This window comes from Stegostoma tigrinum, chromosome 16 (genome assembly GCF_030684315.1).
Source record: "Stegostoma tigrinum isolate sSteTig4 chromosome 16, sSteTig4.hap1, whole genome shotgun sequence".
In the NCBI taxonomy this organism is placed as follows: domain Eukaryota; kingdom Metazoa; phylum Chordata; class Chondrichthyes; order Orectolobiformes; family Stegostomatidae; genus Stegostoma; species Stegostoma tigrinum.
This window is the reverse complement of record NC_081369.1, coordinates 19,294,843-19,320,166: the sequence shown is the minus strand read 5'-3', so window position 1 is coordinate 19,320,166 and position 25,324 is coordinate 19,294,843. Positions and strand designations below refer to the sequence as shown.

General features: G+C 41.0%; 1 protein-coding gene across 4 annotated transcripts in view; it reads left to right on the top strand.

The window, feature by feature from the left end:
- ripor1 (RHO family interacting cell polarization regulator 1) overlaps positions 1-25,324 on the top strand; it is a 267,095-nt gene that overhangs the window by 82,577 nt on the left and 159,194 nt on the right. The window contains exon 1 of one of the 4 annotated variants that reach the window (XM_048546691.2): positions 2,248-2,500. The exons of 2 other annotated variants lie outside the window; for them this stretch is intronic. The gene's annotated coding sequence lies outside the window, so the exon portion shown is untranslated. Of the gene's footprint in view, positions 1-2,247; positions 2,501-2,660; positions 2,732-25,324 lie in introns of those variants that run through there. One more of the 4 variants, XM_048546693.2, reaches the window with a different exon arrangement.

The following is a 25,324-nucleotide window of genomic DNA, read 5'->3' as shown; positions in this document are numbered from 1 at the left end:
ATAATTATGAATATCCTGTAAATAAAATTCTTGAGCTTAAAGAGATGCTCATAAATTCCCATTTGAATATGATGACAATACTTTCTCATTGTGTATGTTTGATTTATCAATTCTGCCTGAGGTGGACAAATGCATGCTTTAATTCCCTTTGATACAGAATAGCTTCAAATTAATTTGGAACTTTGTCTTGGGCTGGACTGCATCTAGCCAGTTATTATGCTGAAGAAAACACTGATAATACAGTTCATAGATTCCATGGTAATGAGTGTCATAAAGGACAACACAATCCTGATTCACAAGTCAACTTTGTGTTAATACAGAAAATCTGTGCATGGTTTTTTTTAATAGCATAGCATGGTAAGGCTTTTGAAAACTATAGCTTATCATTAAATGTCATGGTCTTAATTATTCATTGACCTTTGCAATTTAACTTTTTACCTGTGGGAGGTTTGTTCTTCCATTCGACTCTGTTGAGGAAATCACCTGAGAAGCCTGTTTTATTTCCAGTGAACTGGAATTGTGCCTGAAGGTTTCTAATATGACTTTGGGATAGCTAAATCTACCTAAATGTTAAAGGAGTAGGAGCACATTCCAGGCTGGACCAAAGGAGGATTGCTTGAGGGAATGGTCCACAGCACACAACCCAAAGAAACTGTTAAATTTAATATTTGGGAAAATTTTTATAAGGGTGATTCAACACTATTTATTCGAGAGAGACACTTGTAATTCGACATGAGTGCTCTCTACTCCTGAGAACTCAGTACTTTGTGTAACAAATTAAGTGGGAGGCCACTTAACTGGGCAAACCTGTTATTCAAATTGTAGGCTGATCTGTATTCTAACTTCATCTACTCACCTTGATTATCTCCGCACGTCTGTGCTGAAACCTTTGTTCCTTCTAGACTTAATTATCCAAACACATTTTTGGCTGGCCTCCCACCTTCTACCATCCATAAACTTCAGGTCATCCAAAATTTTGTTGCTGCATCTTAACACACACCAAGTCCTGCTCACTCATGTACCCAAAGTTCATGTTGGCTCCTGGTTTAACAATGCCTTGCTTTGAAAGATCTCATTCGCATTTTAAATAGCCGGGTGGCCTCACCCCTCACTTTCTCTGGCCAGTAATCCCTCCAGCCCAACAAAACTTCCCAGATATCTGCCCATCTCCAATTCTGACCTACTGAACATTTCTGACTTTATTATTCCACCACTGGCACGTGTATCTTCAGCTGGAAATGTGGAATTCCGCACTAAATCTTTTCTTTATCTCCCTTTGCTCCTTTTAAGTGGTCGAGGAGACAAGTTTAAATGTCAATCACGGTCAAGTTCTATTTACAAAGCTCCCATGAAGAAACTGGTGATGTTTTATTACATAAGAAGAACTGAATAAATGCAACTATTTCTTATTAGTTCGGTTATCATTACACTTGTCCAATAAAAATGCATAAATTTCTGTGCAAATTTTTAATTAATTAATAGCGTTTTGTCAGAGTTCCGGATTTTCACCACCGTTGGTTTCAAAATTGTTTCCTGACATCACATTGGAACAGTTAAGCACTGATGTTCTGTGCTCTTGTTCTAGATTCTCTTCGCCTTTACCTATTCTTCGGTCATGTGAAACACCTCAATTAGATCACCCTTTGAGCTTCTCCAGTCAAACGCGTACAAACCTCGTCTATGCAACCTGCTCTCAGAATCTAATCCATTTGGTTCCAGGATCATGTCAGTATATATCTGAAGGGGCCGTGCTCAGAACGGGGCCCAAGCTGATGGTCCCATGCAACTGTACCACAACGTCCTCCCAATCAATCCCTTTGAGATAAGTCAGCATTCCCAGTGGTAAATACTTGTGTAACTTTCCCAATAAAAACTATGAATTTCGCAAGTTTTAAGTGCTGGGAGTAAGTATAAATTATGTTTGGGATGAAGCGTATAATCAGCTGTTACAATTCGTAAACCTCAGTAATGTGGGCAAGGCAGTATTTTTGGTGCAGCGTTTTGTTTTGTTGCAGTCGCTGTTCATTGTGCGGCTGCTTCTTGTTCGCGGGATGCACTGTGTGATGTGGACTTGGATGTTTACAAGCCCCGCGTGGAACGGGTGTAGCCTGGATTTGCCCGGGGGGGCGGTGGTGTTGTTGTGGATGGTAACCTGCAGTCTCCCCGGGCGCAGTGGAAATCCCGCACTGAGGCAGGGAGAGGGAGGTTTGGTGCTTTTTCAGCGTCTTGATGCCCCTCCCCTTCTGTCAGCTCTGAGCACCAACTGGTGGCTCCGGCTCGCCATTCGAGAGAGGGAGGGAGGGAGGGAGCAAAAGAAAAGGGAGAACGGAGGAAGCAGACCTGAGTGCAGTGAGTCGGAGACTTCTGGCTTTCTCTCCCCTATTTTCCTGTGTGAACCGGGACATGCTGCCAACCCGAATGTGTCCTGCTTGAAGCTGCTGTCTGACCGCAAGCCTTCAGATTTAACGGTGGCAGCTGGACTCCCTGACATTGCAGCCATGTAAGAACTGTCTGCCTTTATTTTTATTCTTTCCCCCCCCCATTCATTTGTGTTTTCAACACCCCCCCCCTTCTCTCTCCCTCTCTGATGGAGACTCCTTTCTTGGCATCAAGTTCCCCGACAGCGCGTTGGATAAAATTGGGTGGAAATGGTGCTGTAACGGAACGTGGTGCCCTCAGGCCCCCGAAGGCTTTTCAGCAGAAAATGCGTAAAAAAAACACGCGTTGAGAGGTAAAGCGGATCAGTGCAGAGAGATTAAAATAAAGCACGTTGTTGTTATTTGGAGTATTTCCCCGAGAAAGCTGGATCCAGCAGCTTTCTGCTTTCAGATTAAATGGATTTAGAAGAAAGTGTTGCTACCAGTCGCCACATTTTAACAGGCGGCTGTTACATCGTTAAAATTGACGAACTTTTTTTGTGTTTTGATTTTTTTTCGGGGAGGGGTGGAGGTGATGTCAGTGGATAGTGAGGCTTTCACAGCCGGAGCCTCCAGGCTCAGGTGGGCTCATGGATTCGGCCGCTTAAAGAGGAAATTGTAACCCCCGGGGTGTGTCTACGGAGTGGACTCTTTGGCCAGGCAGGAACAGTGCCCGGGGGGGTCAGGAGGCAACAACCCTGAACGACCTCCTCGCAAAACCTTCCTCTCCTTTTCACGACCCCAACTTCTAAACCCCTCCAGTTCCCTCCTCTACACCGCACCCCCCACCCCCCTCTATCTCCCATCTCCTATCCCAACCTCCTCCCTTCAATCTTCTTTCCCCTCTCCCCAACCTCCCGAGAGGGATAGTCAGCAGGGGGAGACAGAAGATAGATATGTCTTCTTGCCCCCACCCTCAACCCTCCTGTCCCTGTCTTCTCTACCTGGCACTGACACTATGCTACTCTGTGCACACTCTCAGCAGTGGCCCCACTTTAATTGTAACAGATGCTCAGATATCGCCACCTCTGGATCCTTCCTGCACATTTATATCTCAGCAGCCTGCATGTGTACTCACCGTGGGTGTGTTTCGGAGGAGTCCGTTACCGGTTTTCCTCTGCATTTGCACAAATGCCTGGGTGAGATGCAGTGGATTCTGTTGAAGTTCAACCCAAGCGGCTCCATCTCATAAGACTCTGCTTTACAGATTATTCCCAACGATGCACACAAAGACAACTCGTGTTTTCCACTGTCTGTGACTGAGTACGGCAGACTCTATGTTTTAGAATCCACGAATAATTCTGTGCGGCCCACTAAAAGCGTGGGAGAGCCTATTGCACAGGCTCAGTGGGGAAAGGTTACTGTGTTCTTGTAACATATTGGAGCTGGTGTAGAACACCTCAGGCTGTGTATTTCAGGAAATATTTAATGTAATGCAAATGTAGATGCAGTCTGCATGGAGGATGGATTGGGAAACCTTAGATTACTGTATTTGAACTAAATTTAACAATTTGAGTTTCTGCATTTGAATTGTATTGTAAAGTGTCTTCACAAATTTTGTGAAGATGATGTTCTGGAGGGGTAGAGACAAGTTCCATTTTGAACAGAGGCTATGGTTGAGTCCTGCTGAAGAAATTGATTACAATCAACAGTTGCTCTGGAACAGTACTAGTTACTGGGATAATCTCCACTACTGTCTGTTGCTGTTCCCCTGACTTGATGAGGGTCCACCCGTTTCAGAACCTAGAAATCCTGGGCCTTAAAACCCCCGTTCAATCTCACATCCCCAAACCACATGTCTTTGGAGTGCTTATCTGCCTGGCATCCCACTCCATCTCCACTGAATGTTGGTGCTGGCAGAATGTTGCATGGGCCGTGGAATAAAGGCTTTAGAAATCTGAAGTCCAGCTCCTCATTCTTTGTACAGTAGCAGTGGTGTGCAGGCGATACCACAAGGCTGAAATGCATGTTGATTACTGGCTGTGTCTCTTTTTCCGCTGAGTGTCTGTGTGCTGGAGACCTGGATTGAGGAACTGGCTGGGCAGTTTATTTGTTTTGCATTCTCTTCAGTCATGAGTGCATTTCCTACTTAATGCAATTTTACTATAAAGTACTTGTGCAGCCACATAGAGTAAACTTATATATGTACATGTATTGTAAAATTATATTTAATTGGTAAACATTGATAGCACAAAAGGCTGACATAATCAGTTGACAACAAAGTGGCTTGAATTTACATTTGAAATGTCACTGAAAACATGTTAACTTGTTACCAGGTAAGTGGGATTTAGATTGAGGCCAGATGAAAGATGTCAACATTTTGTATTGCAGGACAAAAACCATGTACAAAAGTACGGTTTGTGGCAATCTTGGAAATGCAGCGAGTCTGGCACTGATGAGAATCTGGTTTATTTTCTGGGCACAGAAAAATATTAGTTTTTGGCTTGGATACTTTTAGCTGCTCCTGTAATTTTTTTGCTTTTTTTTGTTCAAAATATGTCTTCATCTCCAGATGGTTAAAAGGAAAGTAGATGTACAGACATTTAAAAGATCCTGTACCCGTCACCTGCCCAAACCCCCCCAACACACACACCCCTATTACCATCTCCCCCAAACACACATACATGTAGAGACATACACTCTAAGCATATAGTTTAGCCATCAATAAGTTGACTTGTGAAATTAAACCATTTACAAGATAGGCACCTTAAACTAGCATAACACTTCGTACGGTGATTTGTGGGAAATAGGTTTTTTTAATTAATGGATGACATTTTACTTCCTCCCTTCCTATAAGATGATAAGAATCATTAAAAGTAATAATAATACTTTGGCAGCTGTGTTGACTCCACTTCCCCCAAAACCTAATGAATTTGTGGCCTAATGCCTCTAATGTTAGCACAGTGGAGGTGAATGTTTTGTGCTATTCACCTTTGTTTTGATTGCACTTATGCCAAGAACTGAACATGAACAGTATTTTGGAACTGAATATGAAAACACTTTATGGATGGAGTGACTGAAACTAATACAGGAAGTTAGAGAATGTCTGCACTGATTTAGATCACCAGGCAGCCGTCAGAGCTATAATTTTATAGATCCATATAGAGTGAAGTGTTGTTGGTTTAGATGTGCACAGTGTTCACCAATTTTGACATCTGTCAATGTTGTCTTACCGTTGATCTACAGGAAGCTTACTTCATTGGGACCAAATACTTGCTAGTCCCCACTCAGTCCATTATAATGATGTTCCTAGTGTCCTGCTTTATTTTGATTTTCGTATTTGTTTATTGTACATAGAGGAATTGACTAGCTATTCTACATCTTATGGAAATGTTCTGACAGGTCTTAAACCAGAACTTGATATTTTCATTTTAAAACACTTAACAGAAATATTAAGCAGTATTATTTGACTTTGTAAAGTTTCCCTATACACTAAAGTATCTGGTACTGTTAATAACCAGGTAGCTGTGATTTTAAGGACCAGTTTGTAATCCCAAAGCAGCTATTAAAAAGTTTAAAAGAAAATACTTTGTAAATTAGGAAAAACAAAGGCCATGTAGATTCTATAACTTTCACTCCTTAAACTGCACTGCTTATTGATTCCTTGTGTCCCATCACCTTTTTAATTTTCAAAAGCTTTCTTGCTCATTCACTTTATCCAATGTTGTCCACCTGGCTCTTTTGTCAGCAGAGAAGGAAAAAAGGCAACCTTTTCCTAAAAAGTACATCAATTCAGTTTTCCAGCATGTGAGCCATGAACTGCAGTCAGTAATTTGCCATGCAATGCAGGACCTTATACTTTCTATTTGAGGTAGTTTGAATCCAGCTTTGTGCAGCCGTTTGAAGTGCCAAAGCTGACATAAATTACACCAACAGTTTGGAATCTTTGAAGTGTTGGCACGTCTGCTTTTCAAAGTAAAATTATGATGTGGATGTGGGCATGGCCAGCTCTGCCAGCGTGTATTGTCTGTTCCCAGTTTCCCTCGAGAAAGTGCTGGTGAGCTGCTCCTTTTGAGCTGCTGCAGGAGAGTAGCTACATCAACAGTGCGAGGAAGAAAGGTCCAGGGGTTTGATATGGTTTTTTACCGATCTGCTTGGGAGTTATTTGTAAACTTGGTTTAGTTTACCAACACGGCAGTGCTTTTGTTTTGCCTTTTTTTGGTGATTGGGACCATTTTAGTCCTGTGTTGACAATATCCGTGTCAAGGGTTAAGTCATAGATTACCCTCACCTTCCCAAACAATTATAGCTACAAACCAAATAGCCAAATCAGTGTTAGGATCTTCAGTTGCATTCCTTGCAGTTGAGCTTGCATCTTAACTGGAGGAGCTGTAGGAAGATTGGAGGTTGAGAAATGATATTGTCATGACTTTTAAACACAGTGTTTTAGACATTTATCCTGATGTTTCTCAAGTAGCCATCAAGATTTTGAGATCACGTAACCTGTCGTCACATCACCTGTTGGCTGCAGTTAGGTTTAGAGTCAAAAGACTGTTGCTGGTTAATAGTATTTATCTGTGTACCCTATTTCTAGAATGTGTTTCTATAAAATTCTACTGATATCAAACCATACAGTAACTGATGACAGTAATGAAACAGTTAAAGCCATGGTTTTACTGCTTAGGCTGACATGTATTCTAATTTTATTGTTTAGATGTATTTTACAGAGTTAATTAAATTTTTTTTAGAAATTAAATGTTGATTGCAAAATTAAAACTATTGAGTAATTGGTTTGTTCTGAGATTATTGCATGTCTTTTTCTCATAAATATTTTCCCTCAGTTTAAGAGTGTACTCCAACATGTCCTAAATAGTTGCCAAACTGATAAATATTTTCTTCTGCAATTTTAATTCTGAAAGAAAGTTGCAGCTTGTGGTAATGCTGAGACAGTCTGTACAACACAGATCCTTTGAAAAGATGGTGATGTAATACTGCTAGGGTAGACATTTTAAAAATTGAACTGACGTGGGTGTAAATAGTGTACTGTTGTTGCTTTTTGATGTTTTGCAGTATTCAAAGATGCAAGGCAGCAAGATTGACGCACAATTTTAAATTAATCAATTGTGGCTTTGCTGATGGGTTTTTAGAATTCTGGTTATGCATTATGTAACTTGATCTGCATCTTATCAGAAAGTGGTGTAAAAGCAGTTCAGAAGTGGTATTGTCAAAATAGTGCAGGGGAAGTTGGAGACCAAGAAATTATAACGTTTAATTTTATTATAACACAACTTTGGCCTTGCATCTGTAATTTTTCTGAGTAAGTGTTAAACTGTATGTTCTTTTAGGAGTGTTTGGTTAGTGGCTAACATAAGCTGTGTAAAAACGGTAGGCCAGAGGTGGTGATTGCTCGAGTGAATTCTTATAAGAATGTGCAGGTAAAAACAAACCACACTTTCATGAAGGCTGATGCTGACAGGATTGTTACCTGGGCCTTGTGCCAATTGGCATAGAGTTAAGCAGATTAGAGATTTAAACATTTGGCACAAAGAGTGGTATGAGAAGAATGGGTTTCGACTTACAGGGCATTTGCACCACCACTGGAGAAAGAGCGAGCTGTTCCCTAGGGGTGGGCCCCACTTAAACCAGTTTGGGGTCAGTGTCTTGGTAAACTGTATAACCAGGGCTGTGAAAGGGAAGTGGGAGGGGTGGGATTAGGTGAAGTCAGATTTAAAAATCTTGAGAGGAGTCAAGGTAGCAATTTGTTAAGGCAAGCAGCATGGTATGGCAGGGAAGAAAAGATTTTAATGATCGACATTGTCAGTCAACAAATAAGTTCCATGTAAAAAAACGCTGTTAGATTTGAGCTCTCCCATTATACTCCTGATGGACTTTTTCTGAGCTTTGCATTCTGCAGTTAGGCATGAAAGATTTGCTGTGACTATTTGATGGGGTCATTGCAAACTCATCAGTGGTGCGATCCTTTGATCTTTTACTTTTAAATTCTACGTCTGATACCACCTCCCTCACTAACGCCTGACAAAGGAGTGAGGCTCTGCAAGCCTGTGTTTTCAAATAAACCTGCTGGACTATGACCCAGTGTCATGTGATTTCTGACCTTGTAGACATTAAGCCATTGACAATATGTAAAGGAAGGACTTCGAATTAGAAAAAAATCTAAGACTAGGAATGAATGATTTTATTGTCATGTGTATTTTACAGTGATAAAACAATAAAATAGAGTGACCAGCTTTTCTGGTATCACCACGATCCGGTTCCGTTTTGAATAACGTATGAATGTGAAAAAAATTAGTTAGATATAGCTTAAAGAGAGTCCATGAGTCATTAGCCAGCTCATCATCAACCTCAGTACCGCCATCCCTCCTCCACCACCTTACCACTATCTACACCAGATCCAAATAATGTGGAAATCTCTACTCTTCAGGTGCCATCTTTTGCTACTGGGCTGGTTCTCCTCTGCCGCTGGCTTGCTGCTGCCTGTGCTGGATCCACTTCGTTCAAACTCAATGAGATCTCTCTGCTGCTAATTCTGGGTTTATTTTCAAAGCACAGAGCAAGTACATCCACTCCACAGGCTCCATGTCTTGCACACAATTGTGTAACATTTACGAACAAAATCCTAATTTTTTTTTAAAAAATGAGGTGAAGTGCCAGCCTAAGAATCAGAGATCTATGTGCTCGTTCAATCTGCAAAGAAATTTTTGCCTCACCTGTTAAATGATTGAGTTTTATTTGACTTTGCAGGAGAGAGGAAGTCATTGGATTGTTTGGAGAAAAACATTGAGTTCCATTTTATTACCACTTGATGTTTCTGGTTTTAATTGTGAAGTTATTTTCTAGGCACAGTCTACTGCACCTTGTGACAGGAAATCGATATTCTGCTTAATATTTTTTATCAGTGATTTGAAACTGGAGAGTATCGCATCGTGTTGAAAGTGCATTGCTTCATGGGAATGCTGTAGTGAGCATGCCAAAAATACAGTAAATTGCACTATGCCTATTTAGTAATGTCGGGGATAATTACAGATTTGCTTGAGACTTGGAGTATGTTGAAAGGTGGCTTCATTTGTAGGATGATGTTGCTCGTGTCCAGAGTGGAGAGTTTGGCATTTCTCATTCAATGCAGCCAGAATTTGTCATCCAGTGTTCAAGTTAGCAGAAAGTGAGTTGCAGTGTGCGCGTGTTTAAACAGTGTTGTTGTTTTTAAACTGATTGCGCGTTTGTTCTCGTTCAGTCATTTTTGATTGCTTTGATTACCTTCTGTAAGCCAGAGCTGAGTCTGAATAATGGTTCATATGTTTTCATAAAAGGGAAGAAAATTTAATGATTTGCATTAGATAGCGCCTTTTGATACCTCAGAACATAACTGAGTGCCGTTGGCTGCCATATTCCCCATGTTGGAACAGTCAATGTTGTTTGTTGGGTGTGCACACAATGTGGTAATGATCAGCTATTTTACTTTGGTCACCTTGGATGATGGATAAAATTGGACCAATCTGTTCGTCATTGAAATTGAGTCATGGGAATTTTATATCCACTGTTCAGGCAGGCCGGCCCTTGGTTTAATAATTCATATGGAAGCTGCATTGAAGAGTTAGGCTAGATTCTATGCTTGGGTCTCTGGAGTGAGATCTCAAGTCCTAACTCTGAGGTAAGTGTCCTCCACTGGTGTCCAAGAGTGTGGAATTGTCAGAAACATTTTTATCCACCTCATGCCACAAGTTGCCATTTGCATGGCAAATTTGCCGTGATTATTCTTTAACATGAGCTTTGCAAGATCCTGATTTTGTTTGAGGTGGGCATTTGTTGATGGGACAATAAACAGCATTTTTGTACTCCTCCTACTGTGTTTCATTCTCTGAACTGCCATAAATGATGAATACCATATGTGTGCAATAGAAAGCTGCATTCACTTTGGATTTTGTGGCCAGGGATGCAGTTTCTCAAGCATTTTGCTTTAAGCTCCCGTTAATTAAAGTTCTCACACTGGTTGATGTTAAGTTACCCCATGTATTGCAAATCGTACTTTGGGGTAAATATTTACTAAATATTTACAATTGTCTTTTATTTTAATGGCAGCAATGTGTGGAAGAATAATTGTTACATTTATATGATCCCTGATCACATTGCAAGGCCTTGACATTTTGCAAAATATTTGAAACGCTCTGACTACTCTTGATTCATTTAAGCATTCTTTTCCTTGTAAAGAACATCTTTAATCTCAATTTAAAAAATAATTGTTTTGCTGTGTTTTCCCATCATGCATGTTCCAAGGGGAGATAATTACTGTTCGCAGTTCAGTGACAAAATCGAACATCTTGTGTACTTGCCTGCTAAAGGTGCCCAGAGACTCCAAGGATAAATTGTCCGTGGGTATAGGTTCACTGCGTCAGCAGATTATCTATCTTTGAATGTTTTAAGTTGTAGAGTTTCTGCAATGTGTGAAATTGAGTAGATTTGTAAATACATTTTAACAAGTTATGTTTTAGGGGCCACAATGCCAGTTTTAGAAAATGTTAATCAGTACTTTGTTTTATTTTTGCCTGTAATTTCCTCCAGCCTCTCAACCCTTTTAAGGCACTTGTAGTTTACATCTGACCTTTTGTGCACTGCCAGTTACAGCTCCTGAGCCATTAGTGACTGTATCATCAGCTGCCTGGGCCCTAAAGCTCTGAATTCCCTTCTTATTCTGCTCCCCATCTCTTGTTCACTTTTTCCTCCTTTTCAGGTGCTACTTAAAACTTTCTTGAACAAGCTCTTTGGTCATCTGATCTAATCTCTTTAAGTGGCTTAGTGTCACATTTTGTTTCATAATGCTTCTGTGAAGCACCTTGGGATGTTTTGTTACATTAAAGCTGCTGTTTAAATTAACTCGTTGACCACTGTTTGGAGCAATGGGAATCTGGACCTTTGTCCTATAAAAAGCTGTTGAAGCTTGAGTTAATGGAAAATTCAAAGCTGAGTTTGTCACATTCTTGCCAGACACAACTGTTACGTGATATGTAACAGAGGCTGGTAAACAAGCCAATGTTTCAGATCAACCATGATCTAATGAATGATGGAATATGCCTAAGGGAGCAAGTGGCCTACACCTACTGATTTGTTCCTAAATATGCTGTGTGCCATGCTGTAGTGTCAGTCGGTCAACGCACCCCTCGTCAATCCTCTTGGGTGGATGCACAAAATTCCATGGCACCATTTCAATGCGTAAGAGTTACAAAACTTAAAAAAAATTCTAAATTGCTGGACAGAATGGATGACAAAAAGCTGTTTCCCGGTGATGGAGCTGAACTATTCCAGAGGCCAAGTCTCAGAATAAGGGGCAAGCCATTTAGGACTGAGACAAAGAACAACTTTTTCCATTCTAAGATAACCAAGTGCAGGGCTGGATGAACACAGCAGGCCGAGCAGCATCTTGGGAGCACAAAAGCTGACTTTCGGGTCTAGACCCTTCATCAGAGACCCCTCTGCAGGGTCTAGCCCCGAAACGTCAGCTTTTGTGCTCCTTAGATGCTGCTTGGCCTGCTGTGTTTGTCCAGCCCCACACTTTGTTATCTAGGATTCTCCAGCATCTGCAGTTCCCATTATCTCTGATCACTTTTTCCACTCAGGCTGGTAATCTTTGAAATTCTATACGCCTGAGAGTTGTGGGAGTTCAGTCATTCAGTAATTTCCAAAAAGTGATACATTTCTAGATATTAATGACATTAGGAGAAATGTGGATTGCACAGGAAAATGTTACTGTAGTAGATGATCAGTCCAAAATCTGGAATGAGGAGAGTAAAGGGACAGAATGGCCTTCTCCTGCTCTGATGTTTCTATGTATCTTTTCTGTTTCTGTTATTCCTAGTGGCCCAGCCTATGTTTGTCTCTCAATCAGTATCTCACATCCGGCTATTATTGTCACATTAGTGGTTGTAGGGCTTCCTATACATAAATTCGGTGCTGTGTTTCCTACATTACAAAAGGCATCAGAAAGACTTAATTGGCTGTAAATCACCTTAGGATGTTGTACCTTCCTGAAGCACACCAGATAATTGCAAGTTCTTTTTGCAACTTTAAACACATTTTTGCGTGATCTCTGCCTCATCCAGTCCATTGCAGAAAGCGGCTTTTGCCAGACTTTGCACCTCCAGTGGGAGTGGTGCCTGCAGGTAGATCTGGATACACTAGTCGGGCTCCTGAGAGATGTTTGTGCGAAGAGAGGGAGAGAGAGCATGTTGTGCATGAGAAAATTTAAACAGACAAGGCAGACATATTCAAATAGTGAAAGATTTGGTTCTAGAACTAGTATGTCCATCTCACTTTGGTTTGGATATTAGTACTTATTGTAAGGTAATAAAAACATAGGGATTTTTCTCCCCTGCTTCCCACTCCACCCCATTCCTACATTGTGCAATTTTCTGTGGGAAAAATAGGAGAATTTAGAATTGGGAACACTTTCAACATTTCTCTGTCTTTTGTGTGTGCTGGAAGTATTCAGCTGGACAAAATATATTTGTCATTTAGAAACGACTTAATTTGTTTGATATATATCGTGATTTCGGTGGGACACCACAATGTATCAAAAACAATAAAGCTTCAGAAAATAAATCAATGATTCATGTGCGAAGCCAGCATTTTATCTGTGCAAGTGTCTTTGCAATCTTTATGGCTGTAGAGGATTTCTAATCATGTATACAATCATCTTTGCTAGGGTAGTGAATTGAAACTGCACAGGATTGTGTTAACTGCATATCATCATGTTTCGTGCTGGTGATTTGTGTTTACACTGGAAAAATAATTAGTTTATACCTAAAAAAAAATCAAAAGGCACTCTTTGTCAAACCAAACTTCTGTGTACGCAAATACAAATTTGCAAATCTAAACAATCCCTAATTTAAATACATGATTGCACTGTAACAATGGTTCAAGTAGCTTCCTCTCAAAAACAGATCAGAGTGGAGCGATTCAGATATTTCCATATGCTGCAAGGGAGTCTGCTCAATGAATTTGAGGTCTCTGAATTTTGCAGATTGTGTCACTTTTTTTTTCCATGAGGCCCCTGGGTTCCTTTGGAAACTAGGAAAGGAGACACACTGACCAGGTATTTGCACAAAATGCACCTTCTTTTAAAAAAAAAACAGATATAATGTTTTTGTACACAAATCTGAGCGTGAGACAACTTTGCACTTCTAGTTACATTGTTCTGATTTTGAAACAACTGATTTGTGGTTTTGACTTCTGTTTGACTTGTGGACAGAAGGTGGACTGCGCTTCAGTTCCTATCAGGTGCTGGCCAACATCTCTCGCGTTATATTTCAGATTTGTCTATGTATTAGCACACTAAGCATGGATTCGATGGGTATTAATAAGGAAAAAATTCTGACTAGACTGTGACAGTTCTTTAATATGAATGTGATTGTCACAGAGAGTTTTAAAATAATTTATAATAGCTAATTGATTGAAGTTTGCAATTCTAATTTCTGTGTTTAATGTGTGGTTATGCAGTGCGAGACAAAGTAATGAATGACTAGCTCACTTGAAAATTTTTGTGAAGATCTTTTACATCTAAAGGCATTTCCAGAATGATTGAGCAGCTTGAGGTGGTGCTCCACTGGATATGGGTGAGCTGGAGTTTAATGTTTTAGCCCCGTTGTAGAATTGACTGATCCATGTTCCTGTTCAACAAGCTTCTGATCTGAGAGTGCAACCTGATTGAAATTGTCCTTTTATATTTTCTTTCTGTCCAGCTGTTAGTGTCATTGCCCAAGGGCTGGTTTTGGATGGGATGGCCCTCCCTCCAAGTCCATGCAAACCCATCTTTTCAACAGGGTGTTGAAGTTAGCTCCTTGTAGTTAGGCTGTGCTAGTTACTGAGTTCTGAAAAGTACAACCTCATTAATCTGGAGTGTAAAAGCTGGTCTAATGGCAGCCATGTTGATACTGACTTTTAAAAAAAAATCTACGTCACATCCTTTTCATGGAAGGAAATCTGCCATCTTTACCCGGTCTGACCCACATCTGACTCCAGAACTACAGCAGTGTGGTTGACTTACTGTCCATTCCTAATTATGCAGGGACAGTTAAGTGCTGGTCCAGCCAGCAGCAACATGTATATGTACGCCAGAATAAATAGATTCTTGAGATATAGTCTGACACACTGAGAATGAGAAGAGCTTTTGAACTCTTTGTTTGTTCAGAGGCTGCTGTTGTTGCTTTGAAAGAGGTACCTCTGTAAATATGCTTATCCAGAGCTCTGCTACCTGGTTCCTACTCCAACCAAATGGTGTTTGCTGTAAGTGTGGGGCTCGTTGTCAGACCTGATTCTGTCCAGCAACGCTTTGTTTTAAAACTGATGATAATTCTCACCCTTGTTTTTAAATCCCCTCCCCTTGACTTTGTCCTACTGTAATATCCTGTGACTTGAGTTCCTCCAGTTCAGATCTCTAGTCCACTGCTCCGTTTTAATTCCTCCAGCTGTCCTGCACTCTAGAATTCCCTTTAGGATCCTGCCCTCTCTACTACTGCTTTCCATCTAAGGCTCTTCAAATATCCTCCTTCCCAACGATGCAGAAGCCAACAATGCCAGTGCCAAAGACTGCTGAAGTACTTGGAAACACCTTCAGTCAAAAGTACCAAATGGACAATCATTTCAGATATCCTAAGGTCACTTACAGCCAATTAAGTCCTTTTGATACCTTTTGTAATGTCGGAAACGCAGCACCTAATTTATGTATAGCAAGCTCCTGGGAAGTGCAGGATTACAAGGAAAAGGTAGGGGAAGAGGTCGGGATAAGATCTTGTTCAGAAGGTCATTGTGGACTTAATGGGCTGAATGACCAGCTTCTGCACCGTAGGGATTCTGTGATTCTATTCTAGAAACCACTGCAAGGAGTAAGCCTGTTCGCCCCATCAAATCTGCCAAGTTTTGTTTTCAACAGGATTTGTGCTGGAGAGATGTACGAAAGAGAAAAGAATAAGTTGCCTTGTGGTGTATTTTGACCTGGAACTATTTGCATGATGAAGGATAAGAGCCTATTTGTAACTTCAAACCAATAGTTCCAAACTGGCAGATGGTGTTCTTTGGCCATGCATGCCAATCCAAAATTGGCTCTCCAGTAGCGTTTGGCTCTATAACCCCATGTTTTCACAGTGACAGAAATACTTCAGAACAGAGCCACAAACATGTATTTAAATAGGACTACTCCTCTGCAACGAAACAAGTTTGCAGCCAAATGTAATTTAAATACATCTTTCAGAACTGCAAGTTCTGGATTCGGGATGTTAGGGAATAGGAGGAAACTGGACAATGCTTGGATTTGTAATGTGGAAAAGAGAGGCTGTTTTAAAAATGTACAGAGAAGCAATTAGTTGGAGTTTGCGTTTTTTCTCAGTGCATCTATCCATAAGCCCTGCTCCCCTTCACTTATTGCATCTGTGCTTTTATTACAGGACCAGGGCAAACAAGTACATGAGATTACTCAATCGCAAAATAATTTGTAGTTATTTGTAATTCAAATATATTTGGGCAAACTGCGACCAGGCAGTCTTCCCAAATTCCAAATGGCACAGCGTATCTGGTAGCTGCATTGAAATTTAGCCAAATGAGTTTTCACCTTCAAAGGTGACTCTTTATCTAATCATCTGATGCACTAAAACTGGAAAGTTGATTACGATTAATTTTGTCCTTTGGATCCACTAAATTTGCACAGCTGTAATTTAGCCAACGTTGGCCACTTGTCTATACAGTTTGCTGAATATGAAATGCCAGTTCAGTGCAAATTGTCTTTTTGCAAACTTCTGCTGCTTTCCAAACCATCATATTGGTAGTAGGCCCTGTTCACAAAACCAGCCACACCTTCACATTGAATTAATTTTCTGAAGAAGGGTCTAGGCCCGAAACGTCAGCCTTCCTGCTCCTCTGATGCTGCTTGGCCTGCGTGTTCATCCTTGTTATCTCGAATTCATTACCATGGCAACTTTCTGCCAATTGCATCTGTTTGCATCGCCTTTCAAGAGGTTCCTCTTTTGGATGCAAGGGCAACAACAGTACAGCTTTACAAAATATTAAATATGATTCACTTAAACTGATCACAGTCACCAACTAAACTAGAAATGTACTAATTCTGCCTGTACTTTGCATCATAGAATCTCTACTTTTGCCCATCAAGTCCACACCGAACCTCTGAAGAGCTTTTAAACTAAGATATATTTTGATTGTGGCTAGCTGACTGGAAGGAAATAATTCATAGGTAGTAAACAGGAGGGGTGCTAACAGAGTTTTAATTGTTAGCACAGTACTGGGGGCTGGTGCCTTGCGGGAAAATCCAAACAGGTCTGATGTAGACAGTTTGGGGTAGGGGTGGGAGCAGTCATTCAGAATTGAAAACCCGCTGTGAAACAAACAAAATGACCAGCTTTCCAGGAGCGTGTTTTTGCAAAGATCACATGTAATGCGCAAGGCTCTTTTTATTGTGGCCCTCTCACAGCAAATGAAGATGTGATCCACTCCAGAAAAGTAAGATGAGAGAAGTGTGTGGGGGCTGATGTCTTGTGCCTCCTGCTGGTGACTTGAAGAGTATTTTGGCAGAAGCCCGGTGAGAGGTCTCCAGTTCCTTATCCACTGTCCCTGCAATTACCGGAGTGCCCTATAAGGCAGCTATAAACTGCTGAACCATGGGTTTAAAACGCGCACATTCACTTTGGTTGAAACAATGAAATGCTACATCATTGGTAACAAGGTGTGGAGCTGGATGAACACAGCAGGCCAAGCAGCATCAGAGGAGCAGGAAAGCTGACATTTTGGCCCTAGACCCTTCTTCAGAAATGCCTCGGCCCAAAACTTCAGCTTTTTTGCTCCTGGTTCTGCTTGGCCTGCTTGTTCGTCCAGCTCTACACCTTGTTATCTCAGATTCTCCAGCATCTGCAGCTCCTACTAACTCACACTACATCATTGTTTAGTTACTCACTACATCATTGTTTAGCTACTCGCAGACTAAAAATACCGTTTTTTAAAAATAACACAATCGAGCTCTATAAATAAGATTGCAGCAGGCCATCACCCTTGAGTAGATTGAGAAATATATTTTAATGCAAGATATGCTCCTTTTTAAATGCTGCTCAGTTGCCCTGGCTAGTGGAAGACTTTGTTTTGTGATATGCAAATGCATTAGGTTGGAAATAGAGCAAAAAAATATTTTTTGTGTAAACTGGCATGATTTGCTCCCAGGTTGCAGCTTAAACCCAAAGCAGAACTTTTTTTAGAACACTGCACTTTTCTTAAAAAAACATAAGTTAGCACCCAGAAACCAGCTTGCTGCTTCTTTTGGATTATCCCTCAAGATTTAAGTTTATGTAAGTTCAAGCAGCAGTGATTTTGAACAACAGGTAGGTTATCCAGTGGGAACATATGTATCATTTCAAATATCTCCCGCTGAGCAACTATGAAACTGTGTTGATTTAATTTAATTTTGCCCGACAGAGAGGCATTACTCCCACTGTAAAATTTGAGAACACAGTCAAAGCTGATGTTGTAATGCAGATCCTGGCAATATTGTACTGTTGAAGATGCTATGTTTTAGATGAGAAATTAAACTGGGGCCTTGTCAATCCCCTCAGGTGGATGTAAAAGAATCCATTGCACCATTTTAAAGAGGACCAGGGAAATTAGCATGTCAGTATTTATTTCTCAATCAACATTTACAATAAAACATTATCTTGTCATTCTCACTTTGTCAGCACATTGGTAGATGCTCTTCCTTTTTACAATAGTGACCTCATTTCAAATGTGCTTCATTGGCTGGGCAGCACCTTTTTGAGATGCTGTCTTATCATGAAGATACTCTAAAAATGAACTTTCTCCCCCACTCTTCTGGCCTCCTATCGAAAGGTCATTTCTCATCTCAGGATAGTAACACTGACAGCTGTCCGAGACCCTTAAAGTGGTCAGCCATTTGTTGACATGAACTCTGTCAATGATCTGGCTTCTCACTGACTTCGTCTGTTCGGAGAGACAGTCTCTCACAGAATTCTCTGCTTTTACAGTCGGAGAAATATGTTGGTACTTTTAAAGAGTGTCACGTAGGTTTCTGTGGATTCAACTGGGATTGAGAGCTATCTTTGAGAGAATGCACGTTGTCCTGTTATTTCCTGTGCTACACCTTTGACAATCATGTGTTCAACTGCCTAGGCCCGAAGCCTGGAAACCCTTCTTTGTCTGTAAAGCTTCTTTAAAAACTAATTGTCCAGACTTTTGGTAAATGGCCTTATCTCCTGATCAGATGTGGTATCAAATTTTGTTTCCTGCTGCTTCTGTGAAGCACTTTGGAATATTTCATTTCATTAAAGACACCGTATGAACGCAAAATCTCATTTCAAATGTTAATTGATTTCTTTCTGCTACTGCTGCTTGGCTTAGGTATTTTCCTATTCTTGTTCTATGTAAATGCAAGTTGCTTTTTATAAAGCAAAGATTGTAGGAGATAACATAGCGTCATTTTGTCAAAAATGTGCATAGTTTATCCAAATACATTATTATTAGTCTGCCTCCTCTTAGTAGAGTATTTGCCCAGACCAGCCGGAGCGTGTTTTCAGTGATCGGTGTTTTATGAGGTCTCTTAGTTCCTGATCATTAATTACACTTAAATTTCGTAAGCTATTGTGCTCAGTTTTTTTTTGGAGTTGTTACATGTAGCCAGAAGTATGCGTCTATTTATTTATACTTGTCTTGAAGAAGATCATTCAGCTGGTTATGGCTGAAAAATTTGCACGCTCCATTTTGTTTTTGGTTTAAAAATGTGGTTCTCGTGCCCCTTGGCATCGTACTTCCTCTTCCCTGGATTGGCTAAATTAATTTGGTTGGCCAAGTCATGGCACATCATCACCATTGCCCCCCCACCCCAAAACCAAAAGCCAAACTGCTGGCTCTGTCTTGTTCAGCAGTGAAGATCCTGTCAATGCCATTGGATGGGAGCGCTGGTCCTTGAGTGGTATTTTCATTTAGGAAGTTAATTGATTCCACCTCCCTTTTTGGACTCCAATACTGTATTAAAATTGTTCAGTTTCTAGTCCATGTTTTAATACTTTTTAAGCTTTAGGGGCTCAAACTGACATGCAAAATCAATTTATTGTTCCAGTTTATTAAAGTTCAATGCAGTTGGAATGCATTAGTGGTTGCCTTTGAATGTGAATGCTGGTCTTTTATTGAAAGCAGGCTGGTTGGATATCACTGGTCACTGATTGCTGTGGCTTGCATTGTACATAAGCTGTGGTCTGATGTGCAGCCAGATTTATATCTGACCTTGCGTGATGTAAAATGAAGTTGAAAAATCATTACATCCCAGAGTCTCTTGAGACTTCTAAATATAACTCTGATGATAGAAATTTGTTTCTTCAAATGTTTTCTCATGGGAAACTGAAATGACAATGCTCATCTATGAAATTTTATTTTCCTGTTAATAATTTGTTGGTTTTTTGAAAAGGTTGCGTCAGTGAAGTGGAAAAAGTGTTCTGTTGTTCTTACGCTGCAAGCATTTTTCGCCATCAAGTCTTTAAGTTCTGAATCTGTTTGAGCTGGCTCGATGCTGCAGTGTTGGGGGACAACCTGCAACATGAACTAAGATGGGCCAGATGGCAGTGATCATCCATAATTATGTGAAGTCTGAAATAAATATATCTGCTGACACATTGACGTAATTGAGCTGCGGTGTTGGTTGTGACATACAGGCTCAGTACCAGGAGGTTCTTTTACCTAAATCAGTGTGGTGGTGTAGCAATGTTAATTCATTGCAACCAGAGAAGTTATTAGAAGGAGCTCAACACACTAACTTGTTTTGTGGCTTAATAAAAACAGAGCAAAGGGAAGTTTTATTTTAAAAGCAACTGTCTTCTAGAAATATTGAGAGGATGCATATAAGATTTTTTTAAAGATTCGTTTCTGATCTATGATGGAGTAGCATTTGCATCTGTTGTAATATTTGATAGTTTTCCAGATGCATTTATCTTCACCTAGAAATTTATTCTGCTTCATTCTGAATTGAATACATTATGCATACAACCTTTTCAAAATGCTAATAAATTCTATATCTTATAACACTGACTTAATCATTGGTGATTAACTTGAAAAATTACGGTGTGTGTCAAATACATCTCTTTCAAAACTATCACATCCAATCATAGACTCCATACAGTGTGGAAACAGGCCCTTCGGCCAACAAGTCCACACCGAACCTCAGAACATCCCACCCAGAACCCATCCCCCCCTGCCCCCCCCAAACCCACCTAATCTACACATTCCTGAACACTACAGGCAATTTAATGTGGCCAATCCACCTAGCCAGCACATCTTTGGACTGTGGGAGGAAACCGTAGCACCTGGAGGAAACCCACACAGACATGGGGAGAATGTACCAACTCCGCACAGACAGTCGCCCGAGGCTGAAATCGAACCTGGGCCCCTGGCGCTGTGAGGCAGCAGTGCTAACCACTGAGCCACCGTGCCATCCACGCCCAAGGGCTCCATGTAAAGGAATAACTGGCTATCATTCAGAATCTTACCGTGGTTTAACGTTGTTGTTATGTTAGTCATACTGCTGCCTTCACCTCCCTGTCTGGGAAATAACAATGTTAGATAAAAGCTTATCTGGTACTTACCGGAGTTGCACTTCCTACTGTATAGTTCCTGTTGTGAGAAAGAACTGGATTACAGGATGCTGATTTTCATCTTCACTTAACATAATTTACAGCTGGCTAATAGATATAAGCTGAACGAACACGTTTGTGTATCTTTCTGGTGGGAGGGAATGATGAAGACTGCAGAGTTTTCAAATCAAATTGTCCTAACTTTTCCTCTCCCCACCCAAAGATAGAGAAAAAGTGCTGACAAATGTGTCCCATCCATGTGAACCTTCATACCAATTTCCTGAATGGGATCAGTTTGGGATGCACCTGGCTGAACAAGCTGGCCCTTCAGAGTATGCAGGAGATTATATTTCTATCGGTATCTTTCCCTCACCAATGTAAATTAACTTTTTTTACAGGGAAATAATAAGACATTGAAGATATTTGGCTTTTATTTCAAAGGGAATGAAGTATAAACATAGGGAAGTCTTGCTCAAACTATGCCAAGTACTATTTAGACCATACCTGGAATATTGTAACCAGTCTTGGTCCTCCAATCCTTGGAACGTTACACTGGCATTGTAGGCAGTTCAGTGAAAGTTCACTATTCATTCTAGTGGATAGAGGGATTCTGTTTTATGAGGAGTGGCTGACTAGTTTGGGCTTGTATTCGTTTGAATTTAGTAAAATGAGAGGCAACCTTATTGAAACATGCATGATTCTCAGTGACCTTGCCAGGGTAGATGCTGAGAGGTTGTTTTTTTCCCGACAAGTGTGTCTGAGACCAAAGGACATAATCTGAGTTAGGATCGAGGTGAGGAGGAATTTCTTCTGAGGGTAGTGAATTGGTGGATTTCTTTGCTGCAGAAATCTGTTGAGGCTGAGTCATTGGTTATAACCAATCAGTAAAGGGATCCAGGTTTGTGGGAATAAGGAGAAAGCGGAGTTGACAATGATCAGGTCAGCCGTGATCTCGTTGAATGATGGAGGATGCTCTGTGTGGGCCAAATGGTGGTCTGCTTCTGCTCCTATGTCTTAGGTCTTACACTTGTGAATACGGAGCTGACGGAACTACGTTGAATAGACAGCGTAGAAAGAATGCATCCGACTCAATTCAGTCTATGCAGCTTCTGTGCTATGTTGTCATAGTCGCTGATCCTGTCTCATTGAACTGTCTCAGGAAAGCTCTCAATTCCCTTCTCCATCATATCCTATCTGGCTTCCCTTAAACACACCTATACTATTCACCTTAGCGAGTTCCACATTCTTACTGCCGTCTGCATAAAGTCCCAGTCCCCGAGGGGATGGACCAAAACCTGGACCTTACTGCTGCACCTTGCCTGGGTTTCAGCCTCTAAGTTGAGCATAGCAGGCCTGCCTTCAACCTAAACTGCAGAGTGCACCAGAGCTGCTCCTACAAGGAGAACAGCCCCAGTTTCTGCAAACATACCCATGTAGCTAAAGTTCCTCATCCTTGGAATTATTCACCACAAACCACAAACAGTCGTCCAAGGGTGGAATTGAACCCGGGACCCTGGCACTGTGAGGCAGTAGTGCTAACCACTAAGAAACAAAGTTGGAGTTTCAGTTCTGCAGAAGAACCACATTAGAACTGAAGAGGGAATGGAAAAGTGGCGATTTTAATGCTGTTGAAAAAGACGCAGGGTAACCATTTGAACAGAAGAGAAGGCAATGGAAAATTTAGAATGTGAGGGAGATTGGAGATGATCTGTTGTGGATCAAATGATGAAGGGATGGTAATGGTTGTAGGAAAATATCACATCATCTATCTCGAGGAGCAGTCGATAGCAAAATATTGGACTCCATATTGAATCCAGAGGCTGTAAATAAGGCCTTATTGGAAAGAGAGTGCTACTCCTTCAGCTTTACTCCTTCGAGCTATACATAACCAATTGTCTCTGTCTCTAAAGGAGCGACATGCCCCTGATTCTTTGCAGATTATGGGTCCTGACCTCACTGCTCATGGCCCCTAACATTGCTTTTGGTGAACATCTAGAATGTTATTAAAGTTCAGAACTTATTTTGAAACAAACCAAACCATTGATAACATTGTGCTATATTTGGGAAGTAATATCTAAAACCTTAATGAGATCTTTTGCAAACTGGGTGGGGAATTTTTCTTGTTTGAAGAACACTAAAGTCCCTAATTCCCTAAGCCCAAATCCAGCTTTGACAATACAAGGTGTCAAAAGAGGTCTACCTTCAGCTTTCTATTTCATGAATGTTTTCCAAGTGGTTATAGTTTAATTACTTGGCCTAAAGTACAGCTAGTAAGGGGTCTTCAGGCACAGTGTTAGAGTCTGTATCACTGGGCCAGACGCTCAGGTTCAAGTCTCATCTCCAAAGATGTGGAGTGATTTCTCTGAACAGTTTAATTAGGATCATAGAATCCCTTACAGTGTGGAAACAGGCCCTTCATCCCAACAAGCCCACACCAACTCTGAGTGCATCCCACCTGACCCATCCCTGTATAACCCACCTAACCTACACATTCCTGAACGCTACAAGTAATTTAGCCTGACCAGTCCACCTACTCTGCACAACTTTTGGACTGAGGGAGGAAACTGGAGCACCTGGAGGAAACCCACACAGATACGGGGAGAATGTGCAAACCCCACACAAACAGTCGTCCAAGGGTGGAATTGAACCCGGGACCCTGGCACTGTGAGGCAGTAGCGCTAACCACTAAGCCACCGTACTGCCCCTTTTTAAAAAAAAAGTTTTAAATTTAAATAAAAGCGCAGTCAATAGGGCTCCTGTGGTGGTCTGCTAGTGTCGCTACCCTGAGGCAGGAGAATGGAGTTCAGGTCCCACGTGCTCCTGAAGAGTGTAATGACATCTCTGAACAAGTTGAGTAGAAAATACCTGAAACTGAGCTAACTGTGACGACCTTGTAGAGGGCAGATGGCTGCCGTTTAGTTGTTTCAAGTCTCCTCATGCCATAATTTAATCCTATGTTGTAAAACTGATTTCCTTTTTATTCATCTGAGTCCACACAATAGAACCCATTGCTTAGTCTTTTCAATGCCTCTTTAATCTGGGCATGTTTGCCCATATATACAACTAGACACTTCATTGAGTGATATGTTCTGTTTCTGCTGTGAGATTTTATTAACTTTGATGTAATGTCATTAACCTGAGGCATTTAACTTGGTTTTTCTCTCCACAAATGCTACCTATCCCTCAGAATATTTCTAGCCTTCCTGTTTTAATTTAGTATTTTCAGTACTTGTAGTAATTTGTTTTTCTATTATACTTGCCTGTATTTGATGCACTTCCTACTCCTTCCCTCACTCCACCCACCACTGACGGTTCATATTATTGGTGCTTTTTTAATTTGCTCATGGGTCACGGGCATTACAGGCCGGCCAGTATTTATGGCCCTTGAGAAGGCAGTAGTAAGTATTAACTGGGAAATTGTGGGTACACAAACTGGACCAGTTTGTTCAGTTGTTTGCCTCATGTGCGTAGTCATGATGATGCACGTCAGCGTGTACGAACACGAAAGCATTAAACTACTATTATGGAAACGATTGTGAGTTAATGCTACGAGGCACAAGGGCTAATGGCTTCTTCAAATGGACTTTCTAGCTACCCCGGAGATAATCAGACTGTTTAGTCTATTTAAACTTTGACTACTGGTGGGTAGAGGTTGGGTGAAGGGACTTCGTAAACACGTAGCTCATTTTCACATGTTTTTGAAAACACCTCATGTTTGGGCACTTTATTTTCATTATCAAGGAGCTTGCAGCAAGATACAGTACTTATAAAATCACGGTTTGATTGGGCAGATCTAACCTGGCTTTGTTGAGGGGAAAATCATATTCAATGAATTTGTTAGAAATTTTTGGGCAAGGTAAGATCGCGATGGACAAAGGGGAACTGGGCAATGTGGCCAACATGGATTTTCAAAAGGCATTTGATAAGATGCCTCATCAAACGTTGCTTCATGTGCAGGCACTTGGTGTTGATGGTAGCATGGATATAAAGGATTATATAACTAACAAGAAACAGAGGGTAGGGATTAAATGTTCTTTTCCTGCTCTTGGGTTGGCCAGTTGGATCAGTGCTGGGGCCTTAACTTTTTGCTACCTGTATCAATGAATTGGATGAGGGGGATAACATGACGTAGAGCTGGATGAATACAGCAGGCCCAGCAGCATCTTAGGAGCAGGAAAGCTGACGTTTCGGGCCTAGACCCTTCCTCATTTTCTGATAAAGGGTCTAGGCCTGAAACGTCAGCTTTCCTGCTCCTAAGATGCTGTTTGGCCTGCTGTGTTCATCCAGCTTTACACCTGGTTATCTCGGATTCTCCAGCATCTGCAGTTC